This window comes from Chiloscyllium plagiosum, unplaced genomic scaffold (genome assembly GCF_037043375.1).
Source record: "Chiloscyllium plagiosum isolate Xiang-an unplaced genomic scaffold, Cpla_swu_hap1 HiC_scaffold_32, whole genome shotgun sequence".
NCBI lineage: Eukaryota > Metazoa > Chordata > Chondrichthyes > Orectolobiformes > Hemiscylliidae > Chiloscyllium > Chiloscyllium plagiosum.
The window spans coordinates 11,720,682-11,734,924 of NW_028270170.1; the positions used below are offsets into that span (position 1 = coordinate 11,720,682).

Genomic DNA, 14,243 nt, shown 5'->3' on the forward strand with positions numbered 1-14,243 from the left:
TTCGTACTTGGGAGGTGACTGCTGTTGTTAATGCTAGCATTTGTTGTCCATGGAATGGGTCTTGAACCCATGACTTTACAGAGGTGTAGGACTGCCTGGTGTCTCATGTATTCACCGTGGCAATAAGTCACGGGGGGATATATTAAACTAGAGGGACATCACAGCCCAAACTGTTCATAACCATGGTGGGGGAATGACACCTGTGTAAAAGGTAACAATTGGGTCAATGTCCATATTTTATTTTCAATTAATTTTTGGGCAAGCAAATTCTCTGACATTTGTTACCCCAGCCCTGGTTATCAGCGATTTGATACAGCTGCTTTTTTAGAGTCCCTTCAGTCGGAAATTAATGTTACAAGTCAGACAGCATTTGGAGAAGAATGGAACTGGAGCCAATCTTTATTCAGTCTCACACTTATTTGAAGAATCAGTCATTACAGGTATATATTTAGCTCACCAGAGTTTCATTAAGTTTCTCATTGTAGAAAAACTTAATCAACCTAATCAGAGGTTGTATGACCCATCTCTGGAGTAGTTGGTACTTGAATCCAGGCCTCCTGGCTTAGAGGTAGAAATACACCATTGCACCACAAAAGCTCTAGTGTTTGCCTTCATATGCATTCAAGTAAATCATTAGTTCACAGCAACCACATTGGTGTGGGACTGGATTTGCATAAAGGTGAGATTGAGAAAGAATGGCAGTGTTTTTTCCCAAAAGGGAACAAATTGGGTTCTTATGACAATACAACAAGAATTATAATCACTTTTTCCAGAAGCCAGACTGATAAGTTTCACTATTTTTAAACCACATGGTAGGATTTGAACTCTCACAATATTGTGGGCTACTAATCCATTGCCATAAAAAACTGCCCCATTGAATCCTAGTCCACATATGTATGTCCCATTGATGGCCATTGAGCATTGTTCCCCAGCTGTTTTTATTGTATTCTTACCTGATTCAAGTGCAGGCAACTTTAGTTCAATTATTCAAGCCTGTCCTTGCCCAATGCCCAAATCTAACCAGCAGCAATATAATAACCAAAATAAGTCTGGAGACTACACACCATGTCAACAGCCATTGATGGCCACCTTAACCATCAGAATACATTTCAATGTAAATACAAGTTCATATAGACTCAGAAAGGTATTTCGATGAAACGCTTGGCCTTTTCTCTTAGACTGTACACTTATCATTGAATAATCTTCCACCCACATAAGAATTCATTTAAACTGGAAGTACTTGAGGTGATAAACAAGACAGAGGGTGTTACTCCTGGATTAAGAGTATTGCGTACAGCTCTGGTCCCTTTACTTGAGGAAGGATATAATTGCATCAGAGGAAGTCCAGAGAAGGTTCATTAGTTTAATTCCAGAGATGTAATATTTGTTTTGTGAGGAAAGAGTGAGCAGTTTAGATCTATATTTACTAGGATTTAGAAGAATGAAAGGAGATGTAATTGAGATGATACAAGATGATAAAAAGGATTGACAAAATAGATGGGAAGCAGATGTTTTCCTTGTGGGGCGATCTAGAATGAGAAGTCATGGTTTTGGGCTAATGGGTAGCAGATTGAAAACAGGGGTAAGGAGGAATCATTTCTCTCAGTGTTGTGAATGTGTGGGATTCACTACCCCAGAGTGCAGTGGATATTGAATAAATATAAGGGGAGATTTTAAAATTAATAACAGCTTAAAGAGTTAGGGAGAATGGGCAGAGAAATGGAACTGATGGTGAGATGAGATCAGGAGGAGAAAGTGAGGACTCAGATGCTGGAGATCAGAGTTGAGAGTGTCGTGCTTGAAAGGCACAGCAGGTCAGGCAGCATCTGAGGAGCAAGAGACTCGACGTTTAGGATAAAAGCCCTTTATCAGGAAGGGCTTATGCCCGAAATATCGATTCTCCTCCTCCTCAGATGCTGCCTGACCTGCTGTGCCTTTCCAGCACCACACTCTCGACACATGATCAGCCATGATTGTATTAAATGACCGAGCAGGTTTCTGGGGCATACTCCTGCTGCTAGTTAGACCATAAGGTATAGGAGCAAATTTAGGCCATTCAGACCATTGAGTCCACACTCTGCCATTCAATCAAGGCTGATGTGTTTGACAACTCCATTCTCCTGCCTTCTCCACGTAACCCTTAATCCCCTTACAAATCATGAATCGATCTGTCTTAAAGACACTCAATGAGGGGCGACGTTTTCACACAGATGGTGGTATGTACTGTATATGGATTGAACTGCTAGAAGAAGTGGTAGACTCAGGTACAGTTACAAACTTTAAAAGACATTTGGACAAGTACATGAGTAGAAAAGGTTTAGGAGGCTATGGGCCAAGCACAGACAAATGGGATTAGTTTAGTTAGGAAATCCTGGTTGACATGGATGGTTTGGACTGAAGGGTTTGTGTGGCTCAATGGCTCCATGATTCTGTGACTTGGTCTCTACAGCCTTCTGTGGCAATGAGTTCTTATGTAAAAGGGTGGGAGTGGTCTGCCCATACCCAAATGGCATTCCACCTCTCACCCCCTGCCCCCTTATCCCTGGGCAGTGAGTGAGAACACATGGATGACACTCCACAGATAGCTGTACGAGGAAGGACTGGGGGAATAGCAGTCAGTGTGAAAAAACCTGTTTGGAACCCCACTGTGATGACGCAGATTGCCTGTCATTAATATTCCCTGCAGTGCTCACTCATTGGAGCAAAATGTTCTCAGGGATGAACTCATCAGCAACCACCCACTCCAAATCTCTATTGCTTCACATTTCTGCAACAGTCTGGAGGGGTACCCGGGAACTCTGCTTTATTCCACCCTATCAGCATGTCTTTATTGCTTTCATGTGCTCATCAAGCTTTCCCTTATTCTGCGTACCACACCTCGTGGTAGCGACTTGCATATTTTCACCAATCTCCATGTAAAGAGACTCCTCTTGAATTCCATATTAGATTTATCAATGACTTCCTGATATACTTATCACTCCTCATTCTGATCTCCTCTGTGCTTGTTCTGTCAAACCCTTTCAGAATTGTTCAGACTTCTATTAGATAATCCACCCATCTTTTCTTTCCCAGATAAAACTACCAAAGGGTCTCTTTCTGTGCTGTATGATGCTATGACTCTGCCCAGGCTTTTCTGAAGGTCTCTCAATTCTGCTAATGTCCTGGTATTTTTAATGCCATCTGCAGTCCCTCTATATTTTGCTTGGTGTGAAGACTAGAATTGTATGATGTATTCCAAAAGAGTACAATAACAAGCAGCTTGATGAACAGAAGAGTGAAATTTTATGTATACAACTTTGTGCGATGGGAGACCCAATTGGGCAGGAAACTCCCACAGGATTCCTCCCTCAGTCCAAAGATGTGCAGGTTACGGGAGGATTGGCCATGCTAAATTTCCCATAGTGCCCAGGGATGTGTAGGCTAATTGGGTTAGCAATGGGAAATGCAGGGTTATGGGGTTAGGGAGGGGTCTGAGTGGGATGCTCTTCAGAAGGTTGGTGCAGATTCAATGGGCTGAATGGCCTGTTTCCACACTGTAGGGATTCTATGATTCCACGACTGCTAAGACTGACTGGTCAGATTCCCTGAGGGACATGTCCAAGCAAATTTCAGCACCAAAAACCAATGTTGATCCAACAATCCCCACTATTGTTTTGGTTAAAATTTAACACCATAATCACCGATACAGGAAGGCAAGGGGCACATGCAAATCATTTAGATTTTGTGTTTTAGCTTGATTGTGCAGAGGAGGGATGAGGTGATACTTCTTCAGCTAGCAAGTGGTGAATCCATGGAATTCACTGCCACAGAAGGCTGTGGAGGCCAGGGCCCTGAGTATATTGAAGATGGATACAGATAGGTTCTTGATTGTCAAGGAGACCAAGGGTTACGGGGAGAAGGCAGGAAAATGGGGATGAGAAATTTATCAGCCGAATGGCGGAGCAGACCTGATGGGCTGAATGGCCTAACTTCTGTGCCTATGGCTTATGGTCTTATGGCCCATTGGCAACAAGATTCTGATTGGAGTCTGTATTCAACTCGAGGAAGCACACAGCCACAGCTGCGCTGAGCTGTGATACCAGGAAGAAGGACAGGGGAGGTCACAATCCATCAAGAACCCTGTCGAACACTGTGTTACGGAAACCTCGGTTGAGGAAGATGTAGACATTTTGGTCGCCCCCTTGTAAAAGCTGGGGGAAAGATCTGACAGAGACGGAGGGACTGGGAGAATGGAACTGAGTCTTTACAGGAAGCAGGGTGTGAGGATGTATAGGCCAAGTAACTGTGGGAACCAGTGGATTTGGATTGAATGTTAGTGGTCAGCCTACTCTCTGAAATGGAAGGGAAGGGCGGAGCCAGAAATGGACTGAGTGAAAGTGAGAACTGGGTGGAAATTGGAAGTGAAATCGATAAATATTTCCAATTCCGGATGAAAATGGGAAGCAGCACTGATGATGTCATCAATGTAGTGGAGAAAGAATTGGGGGCTGGAGTCGAGCTGGAGCAAGGAATGTTCCATATATTCCAATGAAACAGGCATAGCTGGGGCCCCTTTTGGTACCCATAGCTACCTCTCTGACCTGAAGAGAAAATGGGAGGAGTTAAAGGAGAAGTTGTTCAAAGTCAGGATGCGCTCAGTCAGGCGCAGAAGGATGGTGGTGGGTAGGGTCTGTTCGGGCCTTAGATCCAGGAAGACGTGGAGAGCCCCAACATCGTCCTAATGAGGGAGGGATGTAAAGGGATTGCATGTCCATGGTAAAGTGGAGTTGGTTGGAGCCCATGAACTGGAAATTCTGAAACTGACGTAAAGCATCAGATGAATCACGGATGTACCATGACAATGGGGAAAAAAACCATCACGGAAGAGATGAATTCCGTGGGGGCAGGAACAGGCAGAAACAATGGGTCTGCCCGGTTAGTCCTGTTTGTGGGTTTTGGAAGGAGGTAGAAGCGAGTTGTGCAGGGTTAAGGGACAATGACCTCAGAAGCAGTCAGGAGGGAGATCACCAGACGAATTTAGACGAGTGACCATTGTAGACACGATAGCCTGGTGTTGAGTGGTGGGTCATGGTCCAGGAGGAGATGTAAACTGTTTGGCTACCAATTTTACAGCAAGTGTGGCCTAACGTGACTACATCTATTCCTGGAGGTTTCATCACATGACTTGCCTCCACTCCTCAGCCAATTATCTACTTGCCAGTCTCCACTCTCACTGAGAGAGTCGTGAGCCTGTGGACATCTCAGCCACAGAAAGCGGTTCAGATCGAAACACTGAATGTTTTCAAGAAGGAGCTAGACATAGTTCTTTTGGCTAAAGGGATCAAAGGGCATGGGGGAAAAAGCAGGAACAGGTACTGATTTGGATAATCAGCCATGATCATATTGGATGGTACAGCATGCTCAAGGGGCTGAATGGCCTACTCCTGCTCCGATTTTCTATGTTTTTATCTTAAAGTTGACCAATACTTCCATCCTTTTGGTGCACTGCCTTCCTACTCCAGCTCGAAAGTAGAAAGTGACCATACAAGTGCAGCAGGCAGTGAAGACGGCAAAGGATATGTTGGCCTTCAGAGCGAGATAATTCGAGTACATGAGCAGAGATGTTTTGCTGCAATTGTATAGGGCCTTGGTGAGGCCACGTATGGCATATTGTGTGCAGTCTTGGTCTCCTTATTCGAGGAACGATGTTCTGGAGATGGAGGGAGCGCAGTGAAGGTATATCAGACTGATTCCTGAGATGATAGCACTGATATATGGAGAGACGCTGGATTGGGTAGGTCTATATTCATTGGGGTTTAGATGTGGGGGGAAGGGGTTCTCATCGAAATTGTGAAATTCTAACAAGATTAAACGGAGTAAACACAGCAACAATGTTCCCAATGGTTGGGGGGGGGCGGGGATGGGTCCAGAACCAGGAATCGCAGTCTAAGGATACAGGGTGAGCCATTCAGGACCAAGATGAGGAGAAATATCTTCATTCGGAAAGTGGTGAGCTTGTGGAGCTCTCAGCTGCAAAAAATGGTTGAGACCAAAATATTTCAAGAAAGAATGGGACGTAGTTCTCAGGACTGACAGGGATCAAAGATAATTGGGACAAAATGGGAACAGGTACTGAATTGGATGGTCAGCCATGATCATATTGAATAACACAGCAGCCCCAAGAGCCAAATGGAATACTCCTATTTTTGATATTTCTATGCTTTCCCAATTGAATGATGTTTGACTATCAGCCAAGTAATCTCTGTCCCAGCTGTTTTCAATGTTTTTGTATCTGGTAAAGAGAAATGTTCAAAGATAATGCCAAAAAAACAATCATTTTTGCACTCCCTGTGATTGTTCTCCAGGGCAGCAGATTGACCTCCACTTTCTGGAGAGTTCAGGCCAACTCTAGAGGTTTGGTGACCCGATTTAGAGAGGTGGAGAGAGTCCACAGATAAGCAGAGAAAATTCCTTGGAAATGAACCAGCCATATTGTACTCTGATCATTTACCTGATCTTGGGGTGAAACTGCAGTGTATGGTGTCCCCTTGTGGTTCTGTTAGATCATTACAGGTTACTCATCAAATACAATCAATTATTTTTGTGTTTAATTAATGCAATAATTTGCATGAAGCATTGTAAATAACACAGTAAAGTGGGAAGTTAGTGTGAAATGAATGAGTTATCAGATAATTTGAATGAAGCAACTTTGAATTAAGTGAATGCTTGCCACTAAATCATCATAACTAATGTGGACAGCTAATTATTTTACTGACTTAAAATGTAAGACTTCTAGATTGGAACAGTAAATGCTGCAGGGTTCAAAATAGAAAATGCAAAGCTCCAAAAATCAAAGCTGGAGTTCTTGCTTATTCAAATTAGCTTACTTTACAACAGTAAGTGCAGCTCCTTGAGTCAAATAGGATATTCTAAGATTGTTTTAGGTGTTTTTATCAATCAACGCTAACCTTTATAAGGGTATAAGCATGATAGGGTTCCTTATACATTTCCCAGTGATGTGTCTTCCTTGAGTATTTTGGAAATTAGACTATCATCCTGAAGATGTACAAGTCCTCCTTCTCAGACTGGCAAAAGCCCATCCTTCACGCCGTGTCTCTGCACTCTGTCAGTGTTGCATCTGCAGAGTTCCTGGTGCCTCAAGGACGCTGCAAACTCACTGGCGATGGTGGTGGCTCACTGCTCTATTTAGAGCTCATGCCAATCTTGCCCATTGAAAGTAACCCAGCAAAACCCACGGCAAGCCATGAGCAACCGGCTATGAAGGAGGAAAAGGGTGAGCTGGGATCATGAAACTATTACCGTTACTGTCCCAGCCTGTAGTGCCACTGGAGCTTGCCAGCTGTGAATGATAGACTAGAGGCATGGGACTATCAATTCTTCATCTTGCTTCTGAGACAGGTGAGTTTCTTTTAAAAAAATAGCTTGCGAAGTGTGAGCTTCACTAGCACTTATTCCCTGTCCTTAACTGTTCCGTAAGACACTGCTGCTTAGCCACTACCTTCAACTGCTGCATGCACCCAACAGTGCTGTCAGGGAGGGAGCTCCAGGACTTATGCCCAGAGATAATGAAGGAGCAGTAATACATTTGCAAGGCAGGATGTTGCAAATTGTAATGATGCAAAAGAAGGCCATTTGGCCTGTTGTATTTGCACTGTATATACACAATGTCTACAAAAGCAAGTCAGAGGTTAAAAATACTGCAGCGAGTAATTCAACTCCTGACTCCCCAAACTCTGTCTATCATCTATAATGCACAAGACAGGAGTGTGATGGAATACTCCCCACTTGCCTGGATGGGTGCAGCTCCAGTAATACTCAAGAAGCTTGACACCATCCAGGGACAGAACAGTCCATTTGATTGGCTCCAGATCCACAAATGTCCACCCCCTTCCACCACTAACGTCAATAGCAGCAGTGTGTACCGTCTACAATAAAGCTAATTCTAATTCTAAGATGCATTGCAGATAACCAACAAGGCCCCTTCCAAAAGCACTTTCCAAATCCATGACCACTTCCAGCTAGAAAAGCAAGGGCAGCAGATACATGGGAATGCTACCCTGCAAATTCCCCTCCAAGATAAATGTGGAAGTGTATTGCCATTCCTTCACTGTCACTGAATTGAAATCCTGGAATTCCCTCCCTTAGGACATTGTGAGTCTCCCAACAACACATGGACTGCAGAGGTTCAAGAAGGCAGCTCACCAACACCTTCTCAAGGCCAATTAAGCATGTGTAATAAATGCTGGCCCAGCCAGTGAAGCCTTTGTCCCACGAATGAATGAAAAAAGTCTGCCTCTCCAGATAAGCATCATGGTTTAGTGCCATATTCTTGCCTTTTTCCTATAATCCTGCACAATGCTTCTTTCATATGACCATCTAATGCCTTCCTGAATGCTTCGATTGAACCTGCCTCAACCACACTTGCCGCTTGTAGGTGTGGCGGTGGCATTTGTTTGTTGCTGGCCCTTTATCCTCCCAGGTGGCAGAAGTCACGAATTTGAAAGATTCTGGTCAAAGGAGGTTTGGAGAATCAAGCCTTATGGGTGGCACACACAGCTGCCACTGTGCGTTGGTGGCAGAGGGAGTCAATGTTTACGGTGGTGAGTGGATTGCTGCTCAAGGTCAAGTAGCTAAAATCTTTGAAATGAAATGCCTGTGAGCTCAGGTCAGTGAGCTCTGCACTCTAATAAGTCTACCAGCTTTTCTTCCTTTGCGGTGAGACTCAGTGGAAAGAGTTCAAAGATGACACATAAAAAGCCTGTGGCTAGTTTCAGGATTAACGATTGTTACTTGTGACAAAGTTTCGTAACAAGACAACCAAGAAAAGAGACAATCTGATCACAGCTGCCTCTAATTGGAATGGTCGAGTGCTCAAGGAGTGAAGGAGTCAAACTTACAGCAGAGGGAAAGGAACACGCATTTTTTTCAGAGGTGTCAGGGAGGAGGAGGAGGAGTTGTGAGTGTTGAGAGTCTGCTAATTTTGATCATAGATCATAGAATGTTAAGGAGTTGCCCTCAGTGTCTCCTTCACTTTCAAAAACGCAAACAGGCCAGAGGGCAACAGACGCGGGTATGTCCTTGTGAATTTTTGAAAAACCTTGAATTGTGAGACCAAAGTTCAGGGCATCAGGGGAAGACGTGTGGAATCAGGAAGCGGTGACTAGGGGAGCGACAGGAACTGTTGGTTGTTTGTCGGCATAATTTTGAGCTTGTTGAATGGCTTTGTTAAAAGGTTAAAAATAACTGGACTGTTTCACTTTACTTAAGAAGTGGAACAATAACTCATAGAGGCTTATTTGTTTGTACTCAAAGGCAGTGGTATTAAAGCTAGACTATTAATTCAGAGACTCAAGTAATGTTCTGGGGACCTGGGTTCAAATCCCATCGTGGCATATCCTGTGAATAAGTTTGGAAAAATAACTAAGCATGTGCTCTATTTGAGAATGGTGAAGGCAGACTGGGATGCACTGACAATGTGTGTTGATGATTTACCGTATGTACTTGAGTAAGGGTCGATCTCATGTAAAGGTCGACCTGCTATTTTTGGCCAAACATGGAATTTTCCATATATCTCATGTAAAGGTCAACCCTAGTTCTTCATGGATAACTGATCAATGTTTATGAGTCAGTGTGCCAGCCATCACATCCTGCTCCAGCTTTCCGGCCTGTTCTGCTCCGTTCTCAGTCTTGTAATCTGCTCCGGGTTTGCAAAATTACCATAATTATATTTTTCTCTCTTTATTCGTTTTGAGATCATTTGGGCTTCTGCTAACGATGCAGTATGAATCTTGACAGGCATGGATTTCGGCCCCTCAGAAGTAGTATTCATTGAACAGTCGACCCCATAAATTTAACCTTAAGAAGTAGTCAAAAAGATTCGACTATTACTCAAGTATACGCGCCCCCCCCATACCCGTGGGGGGATATGTTCCTAAAACCTACCGCAGAAGCCTGAAATCGCAGATAGGAGTTAACCCATTCATTGAAATGGGAAATTTATCTTCCTGGCAGCCCCGGGTCCCTGGTTCCAGAAGGTTCCCTACTATATGTTCTGGCTGCAGTAAACCGTAAAACGATTCTGCGGATGTGGGGGTTGCCCTGTATAGACTGTATAGTCCAGGCCACTCCAACAGTCCAGGCATGTACAGGTAAGGTGGATTAGCTGTGGTCAGTATTGGGTTAGGGGATAGAGTGGGGAGTGGCTCTGGGTGGAATGCTCTTCGGAGGGTTGGTGCAGACGCGATGGGCCGAATGCACTGCCGGATTTCTATGAGCAGGCAGCCCAGGAGGGATTTACCATCAGTGTTCCAAATAAATAATATACAAATGAAAGACTGAAACTCCTCCAATCAGGGGGTCACTTCTCAGTAGGGAGCCTATCAGCAGCAAATGCTGGAGAGAAATGGTTTCTGATTGGAGGAGCAGCGAGCTGCGCGAGTTGGTAGCTCCATGGGACCTGGGGCCAGTGTGACAAGAGCAGTGACATTATGGGCCTACTGCGGGCAGCAGTGAGATAGCAAGGGAGGGGGCCCCTGTTAGTGGGTGTGAGGCTCCAGGTCAAGGTAGTCTGGGGATAAAGATGAGGCTCCCTCCTCCTCATGCAGGTGCCATTTGAGATGATGGGGTGAGATGTGAAAGGGCAGGGGGAAGAGAATAGCTGTTTTCATCAATTATTTATTGTGCTGAGTATTATTTTGATATTTATCTGAAATTCATGTTAAAACTTTTCTTTATGAAATTTGACCTGCTGAATGAGAGAAAAATTCAAACATGGCTGCCCATATGAAAAGGTTTGATGATCCTGTTGTAGATGGTAAATCTAACGTATGTTGCTGTTTTTCAGTTTCTGCACATTAGTTTGGGTGGCTGGGTGGTACTTTGATTTTATTGCTTCAAGCAATGTGCATGATAAAAGGACCAGATTTCAGCTTTCCCTAAGTAATCCATAAAGCGAGTTTTTGAGATCATGGTCAGCTGTATCTTAGAGTCATGGAGCTGTACAGCACGGAAACAGACCCTTCGGTCCAACTCATCCACTCTGACCAGATATCCCAAATTAATCTAGTCCCATTTGCCAGCATTTGGCCCATATCCCTCTAAACCCTTTCTATTCATATACCCATCCAGATGCTTTTTAAATGTTGTAATTGTACCGGCCTCCACTACTACCCCTGGCAGCTCATTCCATCCTCTGCGTGAAACATTTGTTCCTTCATTCCCTTTTAAATCTTACTCTTCTCGCATTAAGCCAATGCTGTCCAGTTTTGGACTCGCCTACTCTCGGGAAAAGACCTTGGCTATTTACCCTATCTATGCACCTCATGTTTTATCCTGAGGGAGTCTGCACTGGTGGATGTGAGATGTTAACTAAAGCCCTCACTTGCTCCCTCAGGTGTGCAAACAGATTTCAGTTGAGAGTTCTTCCTGGTGGCCAGTTTAATATTTCTCCCTCAGCAACCATCCTAGAAACAATGATCTGGTCGTTGTCACATTCTAGTTTGTGGGAGTCTACTGTTTGCAAATTGCTTGCTGAGGTTCCACTATTTGACAATGATGACCCTTCAAAAGTATTTCATTGACAGGAAAGCCATTTCTGGCAGCCTGAGGTTGTGAACAGCACTATATAAATGCAAGATGTTCTTTCCTTTTCATTTACATTAGACAACTGTGAGTGATAGAAATGATTCCCACATTCCAAACAGGAATTGGCTGAAGTTTTTTTACTCCTTCATAAACATTGCTGAACAGCTATGTATTTATAGACTATCAATAATTGCCCATGAGAAGGTGATATTGCATACCTTGTAATCCCTGTGGTGTTCTTACAGTCCTCTTTGAGAGGGAATTCCAGGACTTTGACCCAGCGACACTGAAGGAGTGATGAGATATTTCCAAGTCAGGATTGTGAGTGGTATGAATGGGACGCTGTTTGCAGAGGTTGCTGGTTTGGGAGGTACTATCAAGGAAGGCTTGGCGAGTGTCTGCAGTGCATCCTGTAGATGGTGCACATTGTGCAAGTAGCGGAGGGAGTAAATGCCTGGGTTGTGGGATGAACAGACATTCAGTTGGATTGTGTTGCCCTGAAGGATGTTGTTGGATATCCAGGCAAGTGGAGAGTATTACACCACACTCCTGACTTGTGCCTTGTAGATGGCAGATATGCTCTGAGTTACTTACCTCAGAACTCCTGATCTCTGACAATTGCTGCTGCATTTATATGGACAATGCACATTGAGAAAATGTCAGCCTGTGACTTTCTGTCAAATGCTTCTTTAATAGTTGAAAATGACATGCTGTATACCGGAGCCAATGTGTGCTAGATCATGGTATTAAACCTTGTATTCAATCCAGTTATCATGGACCAGCCACATCTCTGCGTCGCTGGAATCTCTAATGGGTGAAATACTCTCTGTAGCTTCAACATACATGGAACCCCCAATGGTCTCCTATCAACTCTTTCTCATGATCAAAACAAGGAACTGTGGAGGTTGGAAATCTGAATCAAAAACAGAAATTGCTGGAGACACTCAGCAAGTCTGGCAGCATCAATGAAGAGAAGGCACAGTTAACATTTCGCGTCCAGTGACCCAACATTTCTGAAGAATGCTGCCAGACCTGCTGAGTCTTCCAGTACGTTTTGTTTCTGTCCCTCTCATGACTTGCTATATTATTTGTGGCAGTAAATGTGGTGAGGGCACTGTGTCTATCAGACCTGCCCAAGGTTCGTTTTAGTGACAGCGCGCATCAGAAAACCGACTCAATTCTTGATGGTTCCCCTCTTGAGCTGGAGCTGAACCAGTTGGAACAAGGAGCAGAGAGCAAGGCTGACTGGGAATGAGATGGTCAAACCCTTTGATTTCCTCCCTCTCCTGGTCCTTATTGGACATGGGTGCCAGCTCTCACCCTGTCTTCCCAGATTTGCTGAGGTGAAGCAGTGGTGGTCAGCTGTGCTTGCCAGACCTTACGCAGATCAGCCATGATCGAACTCACTGGTGCAACTGAACTGAGGAGTTAATTGGCCTCCTCCTTTTCTCAACTTATTAGTTTAGGATCCCAAGTTGGATGCCATCTGTTTCTCTGGATTACTGGTGCCCCCTCCACAGTAGTTGCCCTGGGTCCTGGAGAAGGGCTACACCCAAAACGTCAACTTCTCCACCTCCTGATGCTGCCTGGCTTGCTGTGTTCTTCCAGCCTCCTGCCTGTCTACCCTGGGTGTGATCAGTAACAATTGAACATGGAGAAAATGAGGACTGCAGATGCTGAAGATGCTGCCTAACCTGCTGTGCTTTTCCAGTGCCACCCTTTTCAACAATTGAACATGGGCAGAAACTCAACAGGTTGGATAACGTCTGTGGCGAGAGAGAGAGAAAAACAGAGTTAACATTTCTAGTCCAGAACCGCTAAAGAAGTGTTTATAACAGGCTCAAAGCCTAAACTGTTTCTCTCTCCACAAAAGACCTGCTGAGTTTCTTTGGCAGTCTCTGTGTCTGTTGTTGGTTTTCTGCATTCACAGTGTTTAGTTGAACGTGAGATATTCTGGGTTTCATTGAGTGATGTCTCTGACCACAAATGCAAATGTTCATGGACAGGGTAAAAACAATGACTGCAGATGCTGGAAACCAGATTCTGGAGCAGTGGTGCTGGAAGAGCACAGCAATTCAGGCAGCATCCAAGGAGTTTTGAAATCAACGTTTTGGGCACAATTTGGGAAAGCAAGACCTTCTTATTTATTCTGTATTTTATTTGATCTCCTCTCTTTTTCCTTGCACCTTCAGTGTATGGGTTGATTAGTGGGTCAGCTACTAGTGTTGCCTTAGAGATGGTGCTGCTGGGCTCGCCTTTTGTTTTGGACTTGTTTAATCTTGCAGCAGGTGGAATGGCAGTGCGATTCTGTCATTTCATTCACTGATCCAACCCCTCAAATGGCCAGGCCGTAGCTTTTAACAAAACAAGATATTGTATCGGTCAAACCTGTTGCCAACTATTAGAGATAAAGTCACCATAGAGTCAAGAATAGAGTGGTGCTGGAAAAGCACAGCAGGTCAGGCTGATGAAGGGCTCCTGGCGTCAATTTTCCTGCTTCTCGGATGCTGTCTGACCTGCTGTGCTTTTTCCAGCACCACTCTAATCTTGACTCTAATCTCCAGCGTGTGCAGTCCTCACTTCCACCCATGAAGCCACCATAGTCTTACCAAACCATAGGGCTGTTCTCCCATGAGAGAGAGAGAGAGAGAGAATCGGTG

At 44.3% G+C, this 14,243-nt stretch overlaps 1 protein-coding gene across 3 annotated transcripts in view; it reads left to right on the forward strand.

The window, feature by feature from the left end:
- tbkbp1 (TBK1 binding protein 1) overlaps positions 1-14,243 on the forward strand; it is a 145,144-nt gene that overhangs the window by 34,849 nt on the left and 96,052 nt on the right. The window lies entirely within an intron of this gene.